The sequence below is a fragment of the Tiliqua scincoides genome, chromosome 7, assembly GCF_035046505.1.
Source record: "Tiliqua scincoides isolate rTilSci1 chromosome 7, rTilSci1.hap2, whole genome shotgun sequence".
Lineage (NCBI taxonomy): Eukaryota > Metazoa > Chordata > Lepidosauria > Squamata > Scincidae > Tiliqua > Tiliqua scincoides.
The window spans coordinates 12810785-12835217 of NC_089827.1; the positions used below are offsets into that span (position 1 = coordinate 12810785).

Here is a 24433-nt window from a genome sequence, read left to right on the forward strand (position 1 = left end):
CTAATTCCCTGACTGTGGAGTTTTTTCAGTAGCCTTTGGTGAGGGACCGTGTCAAACGCCTTCTGAAAGTCCAGATATATAATGTCCACGGGTTCTCCCGCATCCACATGCCTGTTGACCTTTTCAAAGAATTCTATAAGGTTTGTGAGGCAAGACTTACCCTTACAGAAGCCATGCTGACTCTTCCTCAGCAAGGCCTGTTCGTCTATGTGTTTTGTGATCCTATCTTTGATGAGGCATTCCACCATCTTACCTGGTATGGATGTTAGGCTGACCGGCCTATAGTTTCCCGGGTCCCCCCTCTTTCCCTTTTTAAAAATAGGCGTGACATTTGCTATCCTCCAATCTTCTGGCACCGTGGCCATTTTGAGGGACAAGTTGCATACCTTAGTCAAGAGATCTGCAACTTCATTCTTCAATTCCTTAATAACCCTTGGGTGTATGCCATCAGGGCCCTGTGACTTATTGATCTTTAATTTATCAATGAGGTCTGAAACATCTTCTCTTTTAACCTCTATCTGACTTAACTCCTCGGTCAGGAGGGGCCGTTCGGGCAGCGGTATCTGCCCGAGGTCTTCTGCTGTGAAGACAGATGCAAAGAACTCATTTAATTTCTCTGCCATCTCTAAGTCTCCTTTTATCTCCCCTTTCCCTCCCTCACCATCCAGAGGGCCAACTGCTTCTCTGGCGGGTTTCCTGCTTCTAACATATTTGAAGAAGCTTTTATTATTCCCCTTAATGTTGCTGGCCATGCGTTCCTCATAGTCTCGCTTGGCCTCCCCTATCACCTTCTTACATTTCTTTTGCCACAGTTTATGTTCCTTTTTAAAACAGCTACTCCTTTGGAAACGGAGTAGCTACTCCGGAAACGGAGTAAAACAGCTACTCCTTTGGAAACGGAGTAGAATTATAACATGTAAAAAGGAGAACCATCATCATCTGCTCATTTTACTTGCCTAGGCTACATGAGTGAGTCCAGGAAACAAATTCAGTTGCCAGTACTTCTGAGTCAGACTCTTAAACACCTATACAGAGCTTTGAATATCATCTGATTAAGGATTACTCACATATTTGATTTTTCTCCTTTAGCTAGAACAGGATATACCCACCTAGGGAAAATTCCAGATTACAGTATACCTGGAAACTTGTACCAAAAAAAGAAAGTATTTTGAAAGTGATTTATAAGACAAGACGTGCTTGGGCAAATTTTGCCGTTTTGTCATGAGTGTTCCGCTAATTTTAAGAAGAAGGCTTTAAGTCTGATTTATATGCAACATTTATTTTTAAGCAGCAATGTCGGGGGGACACCAGCTGCAAAAGCACAACAGATGTGTTCTGCAGGACAGATAAGCAATCTTCCCAGTAATGGATAGTTGGCAACCTTCAGTCTCGAAAGACTATGGTATCGCGCTCTGAAAGGTGGTTCTGGAACAGCATCTAGTGTGGCTGAAAAGGCCAATTTGGGAGTGACAATCCCTTCCACACCGGGAGCAAGTGCAGTCTGCCCCTGGTCTGTCTCCCTGGCTATGGGCCTTCCTTCTTTGCCTCTTTGCCTCAGTCTGTTGGCCAAGTGTCTCTTCAAACTGGGAAAGGCCATGCTGCACAGCCTGCCTCCAAGCGGGCCGCTCTGAGGCCAGGGTTTCCCACCTGTTGAGGTCCACTCCTAAGGCCTTCAGATCCCTCTTGCAGATGTCCTTGTATCGCAGCTGTGGTCTACCTGTAGGGCGCTTTCCTTGCACGAGTTCTCCATAGAGGAGATCCTTTGGGATCCGGCCATCATCCATTTTCACAACATGACCGAGCCAACGCATGCATCTCTGTTTCAGCAGTGCATACATGCTAGGGATTCCAGCTCGTTCCAGGACTGTGTTGTTTGGAACTGTGTTCACAGGTCTCTAGTAAGGGTGAAACTATTGGTCATGATTTGCACTGCATATGTTAGTCACTAGTTCACAAGATACAGAGTTCAGGACAAACTCTCTACAGAAGCCAGAAAACCACAGTTTATTTGGACTAAAGCTGAAGGTATTTGTCTTGCGTTTGTCATTTTCTATAATAGATTCACAAGATTTTGGACTACTTTGTGCATTTTTTTAAAATGAAAGAATGTAAATTATGCAGAAACTGATGCTTATCAAATCTCAACAAGACTAAGCAAAATGCGGAAGTGGATCTGTTTTTCAAATAATTGAATTTTTCACAGCAAGCACCTGCAGTTTAAAGATGCTGCAAGGTAAGTTGAAAAGATTTTTAAACATTCTCATTCAAGTCACAATGGAACATCACATTGTTCTGCCAAATCAAAAAGCAGAGGCCCACAAACCTAACAAATCAAAATGACCATCAAAACATCTCCCTGGAGATATACCTAAATAAGTCTCACCTGACTCCCAGCTTCCCCACCGCAACAAATATAAAGCGCCTTTTAAATTTAATGTCATTTTTATGTGTTAATATTTCCAAATCAATTATCCTGATTCAAAGCACTTTACATCAAAATAAAAACAAAGAAAAATGAATAAAAATCAAACCATAACAGTATTAAATTTTATCGAAACAAGTTAGGGAAGATTCATATTTTACTTGGAGGCCTTATTACAGAGCATTACATAAAACTGAAGGAAAGGAAATTAAATTCAAGCAGGCTTTGCAACAATGGGCAGCCCAGTCCTATGCTTCTCGGTACCGACACACAGCGGCACCAAAGCAGCTACCGCTGTATCTGCTAGGCAGGACAGGTTCCCTGTGGGAGAGAGGCATGGTGCTTTGCCCTGACTAGGTGGGAAGATGGAATGCTGGAAAGGGATGGAGGGAGGGAGGGAGGCTGCGTGTTTGGAGAAGGAGCCAAGTCTGCATTTTGCTTTGACTTCTGAGCTGGGAAGTTTGAATTCTGAGCTATGCAAAATAACAGCATGAGCATGCTGTGTAATGAGACCTTTGGCTGATTGTGGCTTAGATTTGAAGCCTAAATTGATGTCACTTCCGACCATGACATCACTTCCAGATTAATGACATCACTTCTGGTGGGTCCCGACAGATTGCCATTCTAAAAAGTGGGTCCTGGTGCTAAACCCTTTGAGAACTACTGAATTAAAAGGCCCAAGTTACTTACTGGACAATGCCATTCCGATTTCCTGTCCCTCACATAAACTGACCCCTCCCCCAGCCACACTTACAAAGTTTCCAGTTCCAGAAACTTGGGTGGTTAATGCCTGCCAATTCACCCACTGCTTTTCAGAACACTCCTCCTCCACTTGCCTTAAAAAGCACCCTATTAAGTACCCAATAGCGCTTCCGTGGCTAATCTCTATTTCCTGCAAATGTTATAAAGATAGTTGAACTAATTATGCTGGAGTAAACTTTTGAATCTGATTATCCCCAAAGTCTAATGACCTAAACCAGGGGTGACAAACAAAGCCCCCAGAAGCTTTTATTCACACCTCTATTGTATCTGGGCTCTCCCAGAGCAGAATACCGCTTCAGCCAAGAGGGAGACACAGAAGGAGGCCTTGGAAGGCAAGGAATGTTCCAGGAGAAAGGGGAAAAACCAAGAGGGGTGAGACACTGCTGAGCACTGGGAGAACCCAATTATTGCATGGGCTGGTGTCATTTCACAGAGCACCTCTTGGTTGCTGAGTTGCAAAGTGACACCTTGGCAGAAGTAGAACTGCTGAAAGGGCAGCCTGTGTAATGATTGGCCTCTACCATATCTTGAAAATATGATCAAGATTTGCATATTTCCTCTTCTGTCATCTGCAGCTGATGAGTTCCTTACTCGAGAACAAAGGGCTTATTCCTGGCCACCATCTGCTTAATGACGTCCCTTCCAACACCCAGAAGGTGATATGAACACTATTTGACCCCCCCCCCCAATATGAAACAAATTTGACACCTCCCCTGACCTAATTGTACATAGTGGTAGGCTGCAGTATTGCAACCAAAAACTCTCCCCAAGACCCGAATTCTTTCAGGTAGCCTGTTCAAGGCCAACTCAGCCTTCCATTCTTCCAAGGCCAGTAAAATAAGTACCCAGCTCACTGGGGGGAAAGATAACAGGACTGGGGAAAGCAATAGCAAACCACCCCACTTATAGTCTGCCAGGAAAGCATCGTGGAAGTCAGCCCAAGGGTCAGTAATGACTCAGTGCTTGCACAGGGGACCTTTCTTTCTTTCTGACCTAAATAGGAGGGAGGGAGGGTGTGTGTGTGTATGTGGAGAACACACCCACCACAATTCAGAAGAAAAGGTTCCTTGGACTATCTCTAAATTGTTTGGCAATGGAAAGAATGGATTCACTGTGTAAACTTTATTCTTTTTAACGGCAACAAAATGTTCATAATACCGTAATAGATCAGACTCATCAGTATAGAACCCTACAAACATCTAGGGTTTGTATGCAATACATAACAGTTCTTCAGTAAACAGTTAATGAAAAAATTTTATTTTTGTATGCCACAAACTATGCATGAAAAATATTAAATGTTATAGCGCAACAGTTTATCTAATCTGCAAAACAGTTAAACCATGTGGGTATTCAAAAGAATAGATAGATTATGCTGTTGTGGATCTAGCAAGGAGGCCAATAAAGCATTTGGACAACTAAAATCTTAATATATTTTAAACTGTGAGCTCTTTTGGAACAGGAAACATCTCTTCAATTATTTTGCTGTGGAAACTGCTTCGTTAACTTTTTGTTGAAGAGCAGTACAAAAATATTTTTAAAAACTAAGAAGCAAGGTTCAGATAATATAATTCTGAATACTAGGCCCATGGCTTCAGTATTCAAACATATTTTCAACACACCATTTTTCAAAAAGAACCACTGTAATAGTATATTTTACTATATTATGCCATGTGAGAATATATTAAAACAAAAATTCCTGGCAATTTCTCAGGACAAAAAAATGAATTGTATAGTGTGCTATTATACAAATTTAATATTTTCAGAAAAAAGTAATCAGCCTATGACATATATTTATATGCTGCCACCTTTCAGCAGAGTTCCCAGATGGAATTTCAGAAACAACTGGGGTGATATGTAATAACAAACATCCATTTTGTTCTATGGAGTTGTCACGCTCTGATGTTAAAAAAAAAAAGAGAGGGACAGAAAGAAAGAAAGGCATTTGGTAACTCTCCTTTTAGCTCTGTTACAGTGGTACAATGCTGCAGAAGCTAAGTGTGGAAGATTAGCAGAGAATCACCAACCCCCCTGGGGGCTGGGGGAAGCAATTGTTTCAGCATAGATTGCAGCCAAAGTCTATTTCAGTCAAGACCATGCATCATGCCAATTGAAAGGATTTCCCCATACTGTTGTGTTTTTTAAAGAAACTCACTGGTCACAGCCAAAACTATTGTCAAAGAAAATAGATCCCCTGTTACTAATTCAGTTCTTAGTGAAACACTGCTAGAACAGGCTTTAGGTTGTTTGTCTTATTTGTGAGAAAATATCTTTATTTCACTTGTAACAGACCATGGCCCTGCTCAGACACTCACTGGGGCAGAACCAACACATGGAGGAGACTGGCTTGGCCCTACATCTATCTATGCACGCCCTACATCTATCTATACAGGCTGCAGGTGAGGCCAAGGTGGGCCAGCAGGCACTAGCTCCATAATTTTCCTCTGTACAAGGTGTACCAAATGAACACCTGGACAGGATGTTATCTTTGTCTAAAAACTGAAGTTTGTCTTCATTGTACACATGCCACACTAATAACCTAAGGGGTATAGAAGACAGCCTATTATGGGCCAGCCCAACAGAAGCAATGTTAAGAAGCTGCTCTAGGTAGAGCTCCGGGATGAGATGGAATCATTTTCTTGCTTCCCAGTCTGCTGTATCTATGCCAATACAGACCCTATGCTGCAAATGTTCCCCCCTCCCAAGTAGTACAGTCAGTATCCATGACTGCTCTTTTTATCTGCAAATATCGTGCTAGTGCACCCAGAGTGGAGAGGGGGCCTCAGCGGAGCTACAAGCAGGTAGGCGGAGGTAAGAGAGGTTGCAAAAGGCGGAGAAGAGACAGTGGCCTCCTCATGAACGGAAGGCAGCACCAGCACAATACATGGAGGGGGGAGAGGACGAGACGCCTATATAGTATATAGCTGATGGGGGAGGGAGTTGTGGTAATCATGTCCAGCCATTTATGCTCCTTGTTTTTTACAAAGTTGTCTGGAATGGGTTAATTTTCCTCATCAAAGAAGCAGTGGTACTGGGGCAAGCCAAAGAAGAAACTGGTAGAGGAGGAGGATGGGTGAAGCAACCCCGTCCCCACTTCTGAACCTCTAGGCCTCATTGTTGGGTTAGCAACGCAATGAGTTCAGGGATAGCCAACAGGAGAAATGGTCATCGTCACAACTTGCAAAGCATCAGGGGGTATCCAGGATAGAGAAAGAAGCATCAGATGTTGGAGATGTTGATAAGATCACCCAGCCCCATAGGCTTCAAGTTAAGATTCAGGTTCATAAAGTTCTTATGGTGTATGGTGAAAAAGGTCCCCTGGAACCTGACCCCATTTTTCCCATAGGCTCAATGATTCAGTATCCGCCGATTCAGTATCCATTAGGTTTTCTAGGAACCTAAACTCAGTGGATACCAAGAACGAACTGTCTTTCAAAGTAAGTAGTTTTCTCTTTATAACTTCGCCCTAGACAATCATTTAAGACAAGACATAATAAGCAGATGTGATATTTTTGCTGCAGTACCACATGCAAGGAGCTTCCCAACCTTGGTACATTCATAATGCTATAGAAACCACAATGATAAAGGACAAATTAAGGCCCTGAACATGCAAGGAAGGAAGGAAGGGCCAAGCAACCATGTAAGGAGTGCCAGCCAAGTGTCAGGCATAAGATGGAGAACAGAGCACTGCTGGAATCTGAGGGAGTTCACTGAGAAGTACAGAAGAGAATGGGTGGAGTTGTAACAACTTGTATGTACACTGAAAAAAATACTTCACCCAAGACTCAACAAACCACAGACCATACAAGACTTGGTCACTCCAAGATATGGGTACAGTATTTTAATACCAGCCTTGATGTTGCCAAAAAGTGCCAAAATATTTAATAAAAAACTTCAAATGACACACATGGGAAGAAAGGTTCCATTCCAGCAGTAGTTTACACAGAAAACAGGAAATATCCACAATAAGTAGGTATTTGTCTTCATACAATGGAACATAAAGATGTGTCATCATGCAGTTTCAGACAAAACACAGCTATTTCTAAGTCGCACATACAGTAGGGCAGGTTTATATTAGGTTTCCAGGACGTTTCATGTCCTGTTAAGGCTTGCACAAGGAGGAAAGCAAACAATATGTAACCAGCTGAACACAGTGTCAGCTCTTAATCAGTAAGCAACTCAAGCTCCAAGGAAGAAAATCAATTCTCCAGAAGACAGAGTAACAACTGCAGATTTAAGCAAATTGCATTGGCAATCCCTTACTATTCTCAATATTTCTGAAAGCAATGAGCTCAATGGCAAAAAATGAACGTCAATAAATGTCACATGTTTAGCTAGTAGGCATAATTTATAAAAATTTATAGAACTAGATCAAATTATCCTAAGCAAAAATGCTTTGAGGACATTTGATGCCATTTAGTGCAGTAGACATTCCTTTGAAGGAACTATAGTGAAGAACATAAAAATCTAAGACTAATCTTACACACACTTACCTGGAAGTACTTCCCACTCGTAAGTCCCACTGAACTCATTGGGACTTACTCTGAATAGACATGCATAGGCTTGCACTGCAAGAGCCCTTTCCACAATCTAAATAAGATCAAGTCTCCGAATGTTTCTATAGCTCTTCTAAGGTCAAGAAAAGGTAATGCAAAGATCTATGAATCACGTATTAGAAAAGTCATTCTTAAGCTTTTAGCACTGGGACCCACTTTTTAGAATGAGAATCTGTCAGGACCCACCAGAAGTGATGTCATGACTGGAAGTGACATCACCAAGCAGGAAAAGTTTTAACAATCCTAGGCTGCAATTCTACCCACACTTATAAGGAGTAAGCCCCATTAATTATCATTGTTAGAAGCATATACATAGTAGCCTGTTAAAAGCAGAGATCTGTAACATTTCTCCAAATGCATTCACATACTATGGGACCATCAAGTCTAGTATATTAAAAATAAAATATTGAAATGAATTGGGACCTACCTGAAATTGGCTCGCGACCCACCTAGTGGGTCCTGACCCACAGTTTGAGAAACTTTGTATTGGAATATTGGTGGGATTCACAACTATATGAAGAATATGACATGGGAACAAATCTTGAACACACTTAATATATTCAGTAAGTATAGACAAACAGACATAGGAAAGAAGCACAAATTTCACAAGACCTTCACAACCCAGGATATAAACAAAACAAACAATTCTCAAAATTCCTAAGTATCGAAACCAAATTTTAAGTCATTGGGTTTTTAGGTTTGAGATTTCTTCAGAATTTTTGTTGGGAAAACTGCCAAGGACTGCTGGCAAGGTCTAACGAGTCTTTGCAACTTTTCCCACTTGCACAATAAATGGGAATGCGCAAACTGTTTTAAGGGGTCTGAACAGGAGGCAATTCTGTTGATTTAATCCTTGGATTCTATAGTAATAATTCATATTTGTATAATTTCTTGAGAGCACAAAGTGTTTCACATGCATTATCTTGTTGCAATCCTTATCATAATGTGTAACATACGTACAGTTGGTAATCGGTATCCGCAGAGGATCACTTCCCAGACACCCCCCCCCCCCCGAAACGGAAACCTGTGGAAAACCGAATCTTCGAGTCAGAACCATGAGGACTTCCGGATGCAAACACAAGTGCTTTCTCTCTACGATTTCTGTAGAGTCCTCACCTATCAAATGTTTATGCCTAATAAAGGTTTTGTTGACTGTTGACAGAAGTGCTTTCCAATTGCATCTGGAGGTTTTCTGAGGCATGGGAAGGCACTGCACATCCTCTCTGAGCCTCAGAAGAACTGCTAGAGTCTAACATGCGCTTCCAGTTTAGCAAAAAAACAGAAGTGCCTCCCAGAAGCATTCAAAAGGCTTTCTGAGACACGGGGATGTCATGCCCAGCCTCCCCACACCTCAGAGCACCTCCTAGAAGTGATCGGAAGATACTTCTGGTTGCATCCAGGAAGTGAGGTGAGGCCAACCAGTCAGGGGTCAGCGTCCCACACCGAGTCAAATCCACTCATCTCAAATCCAGGGATACAAAGGGTCCGGTTGTATAGTTACCCCCTTTTGCAGCTGAGAAACTGAGGGTCAGAGAGAGTAGCTTTGGCTGTCTAGAGCAGGGGTGCCCAAACCCCGGCCCTGGGGCCACATGAGGCCCTTGAGGCCTCTCAATGCGGCCCTCAGGGAGACCCCAGTCTCCAATGAGCCTCTGGCCCTCCAGAGATTTGTTGCAGCCTGCACTGGCCCGACAGAACCACTCTCAGCGTGAAGGCAACTGTTCGACCTCTTGCGTGAGCTGTGGAATGAGGGCTCCCTCCACTGCTTGCTGTTTCATGTCTGTGATGCAGTAGTGGCAGCAAAGGAAAGGCCAGCCTTGCTTTGTGCAAGGCCTTTTATAGGCCTTGCACAAGGTCTTTTATTGCAAGACCTTCATTCATTCATATAAGTTCATCTTTAATATGTTCATTTATGTAAACTTATGTAAATTTATTCAAATTTTAAATGTAAATTAATTCTTTCTTTCTCCGGCCCCCGACACAGTGTCAGAGAGCTGATGTGGCCCTCCTGCCAAAAACTTTGGACACCCCTGCTCTAGAGAGTTCATATGTGAAAAGAGATTCAAACCTAGGAAGTTCTGGTTTTCAGCTCAGTCTCTTAACCCCTACAATACCAATTCCCTATACAACTTTATTTGAATACTACAAGTGGTATTTTGTGAATAATACAGTACATAAGTCCCATAACTCGGAAAGGTTATAATAAAATAAAATGCAAATAGCAGATTTACTATTTATATAAAGAGAAACTGGTTTGAGATATGGGGCGTCAGTAATCCAGTGATGATCATTATATTAAGATGTAAACAATATCTTTTACATTACTTTTCTAGGCACCTCTCTGTTTCACAAGAGCTAATAGCAGAGGCTAAGCTTAAACATTGGTACTCTAGTACTATCCAGAATTATGACATCATACTAACAAGTGTTCCATGTGCACACTGCAGCTCAGATTTTTAATACAACTTGTATTGTCTAACCCTTAATCCAATGAAATCAAAGGTTATCACTGACTTCAAGGAAAAAGGACAATATACAAACATGCCACAGCTCTTCCTAGAGAAAATAAACCCCTAACCCAATGCAATGTTCATCAGTGGAAGGCATGTCGAGGAAAACAAATTGTTCCACAACTCCAGGAATTCCTGTCTTAATATATACTAAAAATAGCAAGAGTCATCATTATACTACACAGAACTGTCTTCCCGAGGGCAAGCAGCCTGACAATTCCAAAGATTTGTTAACACTGAAAAGAACAAGTTAGCACACATGCTCTGTGTTAGGATGCCTTAGGAAATTAAATTGCAATGATGATTTGATTTCCTAAGAGGTATCTGAAATAAGAAAACAACACAAGGTTAAAGATTCTTAGCATAATGAGCATTTGTGGGATTTCAAGCAGCTCAAAGTAGAGCAGGCCTTGTGTTCCAGATGGGAAGGAAAGAGAAAGGTCACTTAATTATTCTTGTCTTTAAAGTATCATCTACACAATATTTCCCCTGGGTAAAAAAATTGGTTTAAAAACGGTTTCTGCTAATATGCCAGAGTCAGCTATTATGAATGAGTTATAAAAACCTTTAAAATAATTGTTGGGGGGAGGGGGGAAGCACTGTTTAAAAGATACACACACATACACACACACAGGAGAAACCCTGAGTTTGGATGAGAAATGACCCATATTTGCTCAAGATGGGAACAAGTACTGCATGGCACAATCCAACAATTACAGAACATTTAGTTAAGTTTTCTGAACTATTTCAGTTTCAGCTGAAAAACAAAAAAGCTGAACATGCAAAGGTGAAAAATAAAAACTAAGCAGAAAATGACAGTATCTTATCTCTCAAAACTGAAGAGTAATCAGAGATCCTCCTAAGAGTATAATTTTCACCTCCTCCTCCTAAGAGTCTTTGATAAGCCTCCAATGATGTGCCTATTTATTTAATAATTTTCTACCCCACTTTATAATAAAACCATTAAGGTTTACAAATTCCACAAAGCCACTTGCTGGGTAGCTACACATGCTGACACCATAGAACCTGCTCCTAAACTTGCAGATCTCTTTTATGACATTTATATCGCCCTTCTTCCATAATGGAGCTCAAGTGTATATATGGTTCCCAGACAGCCTCCCATCCAGGCACCGATCAGATCCAAACCTACTTAGCCTCAGCAAGATGTCTATTATCAAATACCCTCAGATCATACCCAACCCCAGACAGCATACGCTCTAGTGAGGTGGACACAAAGCAGAGCCTCCACTTAGTGGTCTACCTAGTGCCACTGGTACCCAGACAGACTGCACCCACCTCCCCGGCCCTCCCTTGGGGGCTCAAAGCCAGATCTGGCTTTGACAGATCTGGCCTCTGCCTTGAGCCCTGCAGAAAGCCAGGTTTACCTGGAATTTGAAGCAGCAGGTAGAACTGGCCTCCACTTCAATATCCCCGGCGAAAGCCAAGTCTACCCAGCATTCAAATGCTGGGTAGAGCAGGTTTCCACCTCAATATTCCCCAAAGAGGAGGCCAAGTCTATCCAGTCTATCTGTTCTGTGACCCAGTGCGATTAAGAAAAAACACATTGTAAATTCCATAGAGTTACAAAAATACACTGCAGCCTGACACTACCGGATGGAAGGAAACTAAGGTAGCGGTTCTCAATCACCTCCCCCTCTTCTGCTCCATACTCAGCCCTCCCCATTGCCAGCTTCTTTCACAGGTGGAATGCTGAGCTATGCCTGCCTACTCAGAAGTAAGCCCCATTCTAGTCAATGGGGCTTACTCCCAGGAAAGTGTGGATTGGATTGTAGCCTAAATCTCATGCTTTGCTTGCTGGGAAGACTTGCTTGCTGGGCTGCATGCGTAGGCTGGAGCATGGAGAGCCCGAAATATCTTAGTCTGAAGGGGGGAGGGAATTCGGCAAACACTTCCTGGGTTTTTTAAAGCAATCCCCTCTGTTACTACCACACCTGCCCCTGTGCGCGCACGCGCGTGAGAGAGAGAGAGAGAAAGATCACTACACCTTGCTGCACGTGCACTGGCTACAGAGGTTTTCCATTCCCCCTTCCCCTCTTCAGCCTCTTTGCTACCTCAGGGGCTCCAGGAGTGTAACTGTCCCTTTCCAAGGGGAACCTCTTCCATGGCTCCAGGGCTATTTCCCTGCCTGGTCGAGGTGAAGCCTTTTTGCAGTGTTTTGAGCTGCTTTGACACCAGGGCAAAGGAGGCAAAGGATTCGCAAATCCGAAGATAAAAAATCCATGGATAAATAGGTTGCACCTGTATAAAAGTATATATAAGTACTGAAAGATAAAACACACCATCTTAAATTAGGCATGGAAGCCAACATGCAGTCTGTCCAGCCCCTATAGGATCAGTTCTCACAAAGAGTGACTTCCCAGTTTAAAAAAAACAACAGCAAAAACCCAGCAGCCATTGTGCATTAGCTGCAGCTTCTGAATGTATTACAATAATCAAGCCTGGAAGTTACTGGTGTTTGAAAATGATGGTTGCAAATTCTGCATCTCTAGTTAGATTCACAGTATGTAAGGTGAACTTGATAAAAAAACGCCACCCTGAAGACAGTAGCAAGGAGCAGATGGAACTGACGCCTCGACGATGAGCAAACTTTATTAAGCATAGCTGGGAAACTGATTCACTGCCATCCTCTGAAAGCTCAAAGAGGCCCTCCCACAAAACTAGTTGCTGATAAAGGATTACTGTGTTAACAGAGCAATCTGGATGTAATTAGTCACACACTAATCTAAGGCAAATCATTATCTGCCTTCAAGGTAAGTAAATGAATGGCAGCACCAACCACTTCCCTCCTGGCCACCATCAAACTCCTGCACCAAGAGGAAAAGAAAAAAAGCAAGGTTAACACAACTGCATTTCTTAGGCCTTTGGTAATGCATTCCTGTTGGTCAACACCATTGACCAAGGTATAATTTTGGATCACATGTCTAGGATGGGACTTGGGGGCACTGTTTTGCTGTGATTCTGGTCCTTCCTAAACCCAATTCTAGGTGGTGCTGCTGGGAGACTCCTACTTTATCCCTTGATCATCAGCATACTGCAGTGTTTCTCAAACTGTGGGTCAGGACCCATTAGGTGGGTCGCGAGCCAATTTCAGGTGGGTCCTCATTCATTTCAATATTTTATTTTTATTATATCAGACTTGATGCTGCCATGGTATGTGACTGCATTTGGGGAAATGTCACAGATCTATACTTTTAACAGGTTACTATGTATATGCTTTTAACAATGATAATCAATGGGACTTACTCTGGGGTAAGTGTGGGTAGGGTGGCAGCCTAGGATTGCTAAAAATTTCCCTGCTTGATGATGTCACTTCCAATGGGTCCTGACAGATTCTCATTCTAAAAAGTGGGTCCCAGTGCTAAAACCAGAGAACCAGAGGCATATTGGTTCCTGCAGGGTTCCATTCTGCACCCCATGCTCAAATATCTACTTTAACGTTAAATGTTACTAGAGGTCATCAGGGGTAGTGCTGGGTGACCGACATGCAGCTAACACCCAGCTCTTTCTCTCTCACTTCCATCTTGTAATAAGACAACTGTGGATGTCCTACCATTGTCTGGACTTGGTAATGGGCTGGACAAGAGTGAACAAGTCAAAACTGAACCCAGAGAAGACAAGACAGAAGCAGTATCAGCAAAGAAATCTGGGAACCAATTGCACCCTTTAATGAGTTCAGAAGACCTAACCACAGCTGACCACATCCCAATTACGACTATGGTAATGCACTCTGAGTGGGGCTGCCCGTGAAGATTGTTTGGAAAAACAGTTTGTGCAGTAGACGGCTGCATGACTGCTGAATAACACCAGGCAAGTACAGCGTATCATGCTTGTGATGTTCCACCTGTGCTTGTATGTTTCCAGGTGCAATTCAAACTGCTGGTTCTAGCTTTGGCATTTAGAGCATTCGGACTGATTCCCCCACATGAAACTACCCTCCCCTAAAATTCCCATGCAACGCCATTTTATGCATTCCACTGCCACCTAGTAGAGACAGATGAAAGAGGAGGTGAGAGGGGCATCTTTGTTAATTCGTTTTGAATTACCTAAGTTGCTTTGTGGGTTGCACAAAGCATGGGTTGGGACCCACTAGTGGGTCCCAACCCAGTTTTTGTTGAGTCACGAAACGGACAAGATATTTTTCCCTGCCCTCTGAAATGGTCTCTTCCAAGACGTTTTCCTTTCAGTGAGATTCCAAGCTGTAAACTTTGCTGAGAAGAAGGCGGCTGTGGGGAGATTATTTGAGGAGGAGAAGTTCAGGGAGGACAATGGTTTGGCACCTCCTGCCTGCCTGCTACCACGCCTTAAAAGAATCTCACTGCATTTCATAAGAATATGGCATGACTCCCAAGCCAACACACAAATCCTGTCAGCAACATACTATGGTTAGCTCCTTTTGCTATAGGCCAGGGGTCTCCAAACCCTGGCCCAGGGGCCAGATGCAGCCCGCAGCAAGCCTCTTTCTGGCCCACAGAAAGTTTTCTGGAGACCCTGCTATAGGGGCTGCCTTGCCCATTTCTGGCAAAAGCCCTACTGAGCAACATAATTGTTCAAAGCGTTTCTTAAGCTGCCATTTCACTCCCCAAGTCTACCACAAGACCCCAGAGAGCGGTCCTATCATGTTGCCTTATACCAGATCAACCCATTGATCCACCTAGTTCAGAATCATCTGCACTTACTGGCAGGAATCTCCAGGATTTCAAACAGGGGCCTTTCTCAGCTCTACCTGGAGACATCAGAAAAGGCACCTGGGACCTTCTGCATGCAAACCACATGCTCTATGACTGAGCTACAGTTCCATCCCACCTTGGCTTATCACATTTCATCTCACCTATCTCCAACCACCTACAATGAACATTCCATAACAACCAATAACGTCATCAGCAGAAGCAATCACAAAGCATACCCCATGACAAACACGCTAGCTGCACCTGAACTATACCTACTAATTTCTTTCTTGCATTTATGACCCCCCCAAAAATTAGTTTAACTAAAGAAGAAATAAATAAGGCCAGACAACCACTTGTAGATACCGCCTGAAAGCTGTGTTACATAAAAGTATGCATCCACGTTAACACACCAGTATTGCAGAGCAACAAGTGATATAATGCACACAGTCCCAATTAAACACTACCCCCAAATCCACAACAGTTATAAAAGTACTTTGCATTGATTGCAGTGGAATTTAATTGTCCAAATAGCATCTATGATTACAAATGCAGGAAATGCCAGATTTTCTGTTCTACAAACAATTGCTGCTCCTGCATTGAACTCTTTGGCTAGTGCAGATTTTTTTAAAAAAATCACATTGAACATCCACTGGATGTCAGAAAAATGACTTTAAGATAATATCATTACATTAAGGCTATTACAGTTGCAGACCATAAGCCCCTAAAGTCAACATACTTGCATTTAAAGTTAAGGGTGCTACACTTGTTTAATGGACACTGTAAACTTAAGTGAAACTGCATCTCAGTTTATAATGATCTAATTAATTCTTTTAGACCCAAATCCCAACCAACTTTCCAGCACTGACACAGCTGTGCCAATGGGTCATGTGCTGCATCCTGCAATTGGGTGGCAGTCACAGAGGCCTCCTCAAGGTAAGGGAATGTTTGTTCCCTTCCCTCCGAGCTGCATTGCTCTTACCTTGGTGCTGGAAAGTTGGTTAGGATTACGTCCATATAGTTTTAAAATATGGTATAAATGTCTGCCTAGTTTAAACAAGCCATTTTAAATTGAGCAATCACCACTTGGTTAGAAGTACTGTACTATAAAGCCACATGGAACATCCCACTTCCATTTGGGAGGCAATTTTTTTTTGTTAAAAGTTCTCAAACTCTTCATAAATAGGTTTAAGGTTTCAAGATAAAATCTGACAACCACTAATCTTTGGCTCATATTCCTTTGAGACCTGATCCAGAAGTCTCTCAGTAGGGTCAGAGACACACTATTTAGTCAAACAAAAGCTTCCACCAAAGAATGAGAGAACAAAAGCAAACACACAATGCGATATGCATTTTAACACCACGGACATCAACCTAGCTCAACAGTCTGAAATGTCATATTGTGATAGTCTTGCAATCTTTCTTGCTAAAGCATGCCCAAATTCAACTTTCATTACAAAGGCTTTTAACATTCTTTACCCAAGCACCAGTCTTGACTACTGAGTCTTGATAAGCAGGGGAAGCCACATCTAACATTCTGTATGGCCACAGACATCCACTGAAGCCTCTGGGATTACCCTGAGTAGTTTTGTGAAATGCACATGTGTGGATTTAAACCCTGTTTTTAAGACCCACTGGCTGCCTGCAGGTGTTCTGTATTAACTGGACCGAGACACAAAATGCTTTCTAGAAGGTCTTGCCACACTGCAAAGAGCTGAACGGGAGGAAAAATCAAAAACTTCCAAGAAAGAACTAGCAACTGAAGAAGCTTGCACCCACCCATCACCCCTGTGTTTGTACCTACCAGGTGTGGGGGAACAGATCATACACAGGCATGCATAAAGAACCACAAGTGTACATGTCTCTGAAGCCTTTTGTTGTACCAGGAGCCCCCTGATGGGTGGCTAAGCGAGCAGGGAGATCCGTCCACCTGCAGGCAAGGCAGGCTGAAGAAATCGCCCCCTTCGGTCAAGGCTGCCTGGACAGGCGTGCGCTACACTGGGCACCTCTCCTTTGCCTGCACAGTCTAGAGCCTCTCTGGGTGCTTTCTTGGAGGGCGAAACGGCTGCACTTCCACCAGCAGGCTGAGAGCCCAATCCTATCCACATTTCCCTGGGAGGAAACCCTATTGAATGCAGTGGGACTTACTTCGAAGTAGACAAGCACAGGATTGTGTTCCGAGTCAGACTGTGGTTCGCCAAACTTCTTTGTAGGCAAGCGGCGCGTTGGGCAGGCAGCCTCCAGTGCCACTTTCAGTCCCTTCCCCGCCTGTGGCTCACCCACTCCTCCTGGAGAGCGCGACTCATTCCTGAATCATCCACGACCTCGTTCCAGTCATCCCTTGGAGAAGGAAGAAGAAGAAGAAAAAGACTTGGCTTCTTCCCCTAAGCTCAGCGCGTCCTCTCCTCCTTCTCTCCCTCTCGCATTCCCTCCGTCTCCCCGCCCCTTCTTGCGCATCGATCCGGCACAGCTCTTGTTCCACTTCGCTGGAATGACGAGTCAAAGCGCCACATGAGAACCGACAAGATCGCCGAGGGGCAAACCGAGCCTAGATTTAAAGCTAGAGATGGTTTTCTGAGTGTGTGTGTTTAAAGCAGGTGCCAAGACCCAAACCAAAGAGCCACAGCAGAACCGAGGGGCAAACCGGGTCCCCCCACTAAAATCCAAGATTTAAAGCCGGACACAGTTTTATGGGGTGTGTTTGTTTTTAAAGTCCCCAACCTGCAAGGATACCCACCTCTCCAATCCCAAGTACATGGAGACTACAGACTGAGTGATGGAAGTGAATTAAAACTCTGTACATGCTCAGAGGCACTCTTCTTTACTAGTATTTCTCACGTGCCTTGGCTGAATCACCTGATAACCCCCATCTCATTTAAGAAAGAAAAGGATTTCGAAATTCACTTGTGGAAGAGATTTTCATAGACATCTATCTAAGATGAGAAAGATGTGTGTATCACACACATCCTCTAATGGTTAATTTGAAAGCGATCTACCTTTTAGCTGCCCCACCCCTTAAACGCAGGCGCATGAGGTTGCCTGTGGTCATTCGGTGGTACGCAGAAAATACTTTGCACATGTCTAGAGGTTATGTATTTTTTTTTTTAAGCACTACACATGATCTGAACAGATTTTGGTCTGAACTCAGTGCTGAATCCAGGCAGATCTCCAGAACAGAGGCAGCCAAAAAAATCTAGCCACTCACTTCCTCCACAAATCAGCAGCAACTCATCAACAACTTACTCCAGATCAAAAGCGTTCCCACCCCCATAAAAAAAGGAATCACCACAATACAGTACAATAAGACAGGTCTCAGACCTTAGGCTATAATCTGATGCACCAAGGGAAAAATCTACACGTGCTCAGAGGCTGCTTCTACTACTACTACTACTACTACTACTACTACTACACATGTCCTGGCATCTCAAGTCGTTTCTGCCAAGCCCTTGACTCAAACTCATGCCCCGCCTAAAAAAAACCCAAAGGCTTAACGTTAAACCTGCCATGCTATGCACACTTCCCACTGATCCTAGGCTGCAATCCTACCTTAATTTATCTGGGAGTAAGGCCCACTGTCTATAATAGGGCTTACTTCTGAGCAGACATGGCTAGGCTGGGACTCTAGGTGGGAACTCAGAGCCCACTCCTTGGCATGTCTACTCAGAAGTAAGTCCCATTATAGTTAATGGGGCTTACACTCAGGTAAGGGGGGATAGGACTGCAGCCTCAGGCTAGAATCCTATCCCCACTTTTCTGGGAGTAAGCCCCATTGAGTATAATGGGGCTTACTTCTGAGTAGGCACGCCTAGGACTGGGCTCCAAGGCTGCAAGCCTATCCACACTTTCCTGGGAGTAAGCCCCATTGACTATAATGGGACTTACTTCTGAGTAGGCACGCCTAGGACTGGGCTGCAAGCCTATCCACACTTTCCCGGGAGTAAGCCCATTGACTATAATGGGACTTACTCCTGAGTAGACGTGCACAGGCTTGGGCTTCTCTGGAGAGAAACAGGGTGCCTAAGGCGGGGGGCTGCGCCTATCATCCAGGCTGGTGCACTGCAGCTGGGGGCGCTTCCTTTCCCCCCTGCGACCCTCCCCGGGGTCTTCTCCCCGCCCCCCCCCCGCTGTACCTTGCTTGCCAGAAGAGGCGAGAGCACAGCTGTCCCTCGGGCTGGCGCTCCGCAGCTGGATTCCTTCGCCGCGCCACCCCCAAGGCACAGGCGGTGCTTCCCTTTCGCCTCCACTCCGAGGGGAGCACCTGGAGAGAAGGCGGTGTGGAGCCGCCGCCACCCTCCGACGAGCCTCTCCTCCCACCACTCGCCGCCCAGCCTGGGCTGCGGCTCTTCCCCCGGCTCCCAGTGGCGGGCGCGCTGCTGCCTTCGCAGCCCTCCCCCCCCCGCGCGCCTCCTGACCTGTCGGTGACTCACCGAGGCACCAGGGCTTGGCCGGGCAAGGGGAGCGCTCCGGGCACCTCTCCCCGCCCCCCCCCAGTGTGTTGGGTCTGGGTGCAACATCTGGAGAGGCACGTTTCTCCCCCCCCACACACACACACCTGGGGTGTCCAAGAGAGACCCATTCCCGCCACTTTTGCCCCTCTCCTCCCCAGGCGCGCACCAGAGCGCACAGGTGGCGTCCTCTCGCGCCCTGGAAAGGAGGCTCGCGGCCAGACTCAGTGGAAGGCGGGCGAGGGCTACTTTCCCACGCGCTTCCCACAGTGCAGAAGCATCACACACACAGAGGAAGCGCACTACAAACTGCAGAAGCAGCACACACACAGAGGAAGAGCTCTACACACTGTAGAAGCAACACATACTCAGAGGAAGAGCTCTACACACTGCAGAAGCAACACACACACAGAGGAAGAGCTCTACACACTGCAGAAGCAACACACACTCAGAGGAAGAGCTCTACACACTGCAGAAGCAACACACACTCAGAGGAAGAGCTCTACACACTGTAGAAGCAACACATACTCAGAGGAAGAGCTCTACACACTGCAGAAGCAACACACACACAGAGGAAGAGCTCTACACACTGCAGAAGCAACACATACACACAGAGGAAGAGCTCTACACACTGCAGAAGCAACACATACACACAGGAAGAGCTCTACACACTAGAAGCAACACATACACACAGGAAGAGCTCTACAAAATGCAGAAGCAATACATACATACAAAGGAAGAGCTCTACACACTGCAGAAGCAACACATACACACAGAGGAAGAGCTCTACACACTGCAGAAGCAACACATACACACAGGAAGAGCTCTACACACTGCAGAAGCAACACATACACACACAGGAAGAGCTCTACACAATGCAGAAGCAACACGTACACACAAAGGAAGAGCTCTACACAATGCAGAAGCAACACATACACACAAAGGAAGAGCTCTACACACTAGAAGCAACACATACGCACAGGAAGAGCTCTACACAATGCAGAAGCAACACATACACACAGAGGAAGAGCTCTATACACTGTAGAAGCAACACATACACACACCCCAGAGAAAGAGCCTCCCACCCCCTTGGATGACGAACTTTGCATTGTCCTGAAAGCCACAGGGGGCAGGCAGCATAAAAGCAAATGTCCCAAGCCATGCCCCCCACCAACATGTGTTTATTCATCTGCAATACTGACCACAGGCCATTCATGCTGGCTGACAGTATTGGCGCAATTAATGCACAATAAACAAGATTATTATTTTTTCTCTGCTGAAGATGATGACCAATAAAAAGGCTCTGAGATGAGGGAAGGGCAAGGATTGTTATTATCTTGCACATTTTTTATACTGCCCTTTCTCCAAGAAGTTGGGGGTTCTTTCCTTTCTTTTTCTCCTCACAACAACCCTATGAGGTAGGCAGTGAAGGTTCGCATTACCCAGTGCAAGAGGCCAGAGCATCACCCCCATGATGGACCTCTTCCCGTGCAGTGGGTGGGGCAGTGCCCTCGGAGGTGGGTGTGGTGATACTCCATCTCCCCATCCCCACTGTTTTTTGGGCTATAACTTTTGATAGAATAATTTCAATGGTTTGTTCCATTGTATTCTGCATGAAAATACGCACTGAATGATATATATATATAACTTGATGGTATTATTCAAAAATACCAAGATTTTTAAAAATGTTGGCCAGTAGTGATGTCACTCCTCCTGTGCCTGTCACCTGGTGCTGCCTGCACCCTCTTCTTGATGGCACTGAAGGTAGGTGAGCCTGAGAAGTAGTGCCGGGTCCAAGGTCACTCAGGAAGCCTCATGGTAGAGTGGGGACTTGAACCTGGATCTTCCACATTGTGTCCAACACCAGAACCACTACATCATCCTGGCTTTTCCTGAATGGGAAATGTTCAGTCTCTAGGCCAGCCATTTTCAACCACTGTGCCATGGCACATTGGTGTGCCATGAGTGGTCCACAGGTGTGCCGCAGGAATTTGGGGGAGGTCATTTATTAATAGGGCTAATGGGAGATGTGAGCCCCCCACTGTTAGCATGGTGTGCCTTGTCAATTGTCAAAAACCTGGTGGTGTGCCTTGAGCATTTTAGTGCTTTGTCAGTGTGCCATGAGATGAAAAAGGTTGAAAATCACTGCTCTAGGCCTTAGATCAGGGTTGTAAAATATAAGGCACTGGGGCCAGATGTGGCTTGTGAGAACTCTTTATCTGGCCCTCAGGTTCTTCCAGCACCACCATCAACTGCTCTCAGCCACTGAGCTGGGCTGAGGGTGTCACTGCTGGGCTTTCCCATATCTTGAAAATATGATCAAGATTTGCATATTTTCTCTTCTGTAATTTACAGCTAATGAGTTCCCAAGTAAGAAAAAAGTGCTTATTTCTGGGCATGACCTGCTTAATTACTTCACTTCCTCCTTAATGACATCAGCCATCAGCAGGCATCCTTAATGCTATCTGTACTACTGTATGAAATGAGTTTGACACCTCTGTTGGAGATGTTACCTTGTGAACAATGACAATGAAAAGCCATTTCAAACATCACAAAAGACTCACACAAAAAGCATTTTCAGTGAGGAGAAATCATGTAACTGGTTTGAATCTGGTTGCAACTTGCATGTCCACATGCTAGGAAGCTGTAATATCCAATAGTGGCTTCTCAGTGGATATATGTGTGGGTTGCCAATGTTTTTTCTGGCAAGGCTCCTATGCCTGTAAAAGCTTCTTGACAAGAAATGAACAGCTGCAGTTTTTTTTTCACTACATGAAGATGCAGTAATGGAGAAAGCTGCACCTGTTAGGTTTTCTGTGGGGTTGCTGTGTTATTCTGTGGCAACAAGAACAAGAAGCCTTGTGACTCCTCAAGCTCTAACAGATTTATTGTGGCATACAAGTTTGTGGACTAGAGCCATGATGAATTGGGCTGCAGTCCATGAATGCTTATGGCACAGCAAATCTTTTCAGTCTTTTTGGTGCCACAAGATTGTTGTGTTGCTGCCAGCCATGCAGCTTTTCTTCCAGTTAGATATGTGCAATGCAAGTTTCATTTTCAGTAAAAAAGTTTTTGGATTTTGTCATGCTTGAAGTAACCCTGAATGAGAGCCTGTCAGAGGAGACTCCAATTTTCAGGACTGTTACACTCACAATCCCCAAGCCATTATGTGGTATGCCATACATACCTCAGGGCTGGCCTTATGACCTGCAGGGCCCAATTGCAAACATTTTTTGTGGGGCCCCAGGTTCATAGCCAAGGTCTGTAGAATCTTAGAGGTATAAATAATATCTCTACAGTAGAATGGAAAGCAATCAAAATGTGCGCTTACAAAGTGCTTGTGAGCTAATGGACGAAATGGATTTAAGCACCTTGTAATATAAAATGGCATACAAATAAGCCTATAAGTAAACAAACAAAATGTGTAGATTACCTTTGAAAAGTACGGCAAACACTTTATAAAACCACTTGTTTTAGTGACAGTGAAATGATTTAGTAAAAATATTAATTTCATTTTTTATTTTTACCCTAGTGTGGGGCTTCCTTAGGCACAGGCCCCAGTTGGGTGCAATTGGTCTAATTCAATGATTCCTAAACTTTTTAGCACCTGGACCAACTTGTAAAAATGCCATTCTATCAGGACCAACCTAGGTTTATGAGACACAACCCCCCCCCCAAATTTTCACCTTACCAGCTGCTCAAGCCTCTGTTTTTATCCTTTTTATTATGGTGAGGGGGATGACCTTCTGGAGCATTTGTTGAGCTCCGCATTCATTGGACTGGAACCATTCTGGTGGCTTTTGCATTCCCCTTCATCTGGCTTTCAATGGGAGCCAGGGCATGTTTACATATGCACAAGTAATGAATTAATTAAGAATACACATGAATTAAGTTGGACTTCTTGAATTTACACTTGTTTACTGTCACAATCAGCCAAGCTTACATGCACCTACTTGTGAATGCATCTGAAAAGCAGTTAAGGACACTCTGCTCATGGAATAGTTTGTAAAGGCTCCCAAATACTGTGGAGTCTCCACTATAGGTAATGAGACATCTTATTGAAAGGCTAAACAGATTTATTGTGCCAGAAGCTTTCATGGACTGCAGCCGGCTCTTGGTGCGTGAAAGTTCCACAAGACACTTTCCCACTGGCAGGAGACACTAAATGCTGGCATAGAGGCCAGCACTAGTCAGCGCTGAGCCTCAGTGCCGGGATGATGTGGAACTGGAGAACCAGGCACTGAGTATCCCTGCTGGCTGCTGGGGACGCTTTTCGGAGGAGGGTGGACTGGGTGGGCCAGAGAGAGGATCAGGCCCAGGATGGGGACAGCAACAGAGTCTGCTGCCAAATCCAATGCCCCCTTCCAAACAGCTCTGCCCAACATGAGCTTCCTTAGTTCTGCACTTGTTAAATTCAAGGAGATCCATTGCCACCAGCGGAGCTCGACAGGGAGTATGGGAACCAAAGTTACTTTACCCCGAGGAGACTTCAGTTGGCTGGTCCAGCCCTGCAGGATATAGTGGTGGCCATTTTGGCACTGCTGTACCTCGCAGATGCGGCAGACCATAGGATTGGGCTGAATGACTTCAGAGACATAAACATGACCCATAACCACATTTTCTCAAGATGGTTTGCCCCTGCCTTGCTATTGTCAATGCACAAGACAAGCAGAAGATTGAAACATTCTTTGGCTGTAGAAATAATACTGTTCTCTATTTGTTTCTCTAACAGTTGTCGCACCCAAGCTTTTAAAGAACTGTATGTAGAAGCTTTATAGATTGGTATTCTGCAGCTGCAATCCATATATATATAAACCAAGAATCCTTTTCTTTGAGAAAAATATGGAGAACTGTAGCATTAAGGGGACCTAGAAAATTATTGTCTTGCCAGGGCTCTAGAAGTGATGTAAGAAAAAGCCTACCAATTATTACTAATAACACATTCAAGCTAAAAGCTGTTCAAGCTAAAACATCTCATACCTCATACATAAAACTGTTCAAGCTAAAGATTTCATACAATGTACAGCCCTGGTTCTCAATTTAAACATGCATGGGTGAC

General features: G+C 44.3%; 1 protein-coding gene across 2 annotated transcripts in view; it reads right to left on the reverse strand.

Annotated features, from left to right (window-relative positions):
- The window catches only part of MET (MET proto-oncogene, receptor tyrosine kinase), a 126829-nt gene extending 107682 nt beyond the window's left edge, over positions 1-19147 (reverse strand). The window contains exons 1-2 of one of the 2 annotated variants that reach the window (XM_066633804.1): positions 19060-19147; positions 17078-17269 (exon numbers count right to left, since the gene is read on the reverse strand). The gene's annotated coding sequence lies outside the window, so the exon portion shown is untranslated. Of the gene's footprint in view, positions 1-17077; positions 17273-19059 lie in introns of those variants that run through there. The other variant, XM_066633805.1, reaches the window with a different exon arrangement.
- Between the last annotated feature and the right edge of the window lie 5286 nt (positions 19148-24433).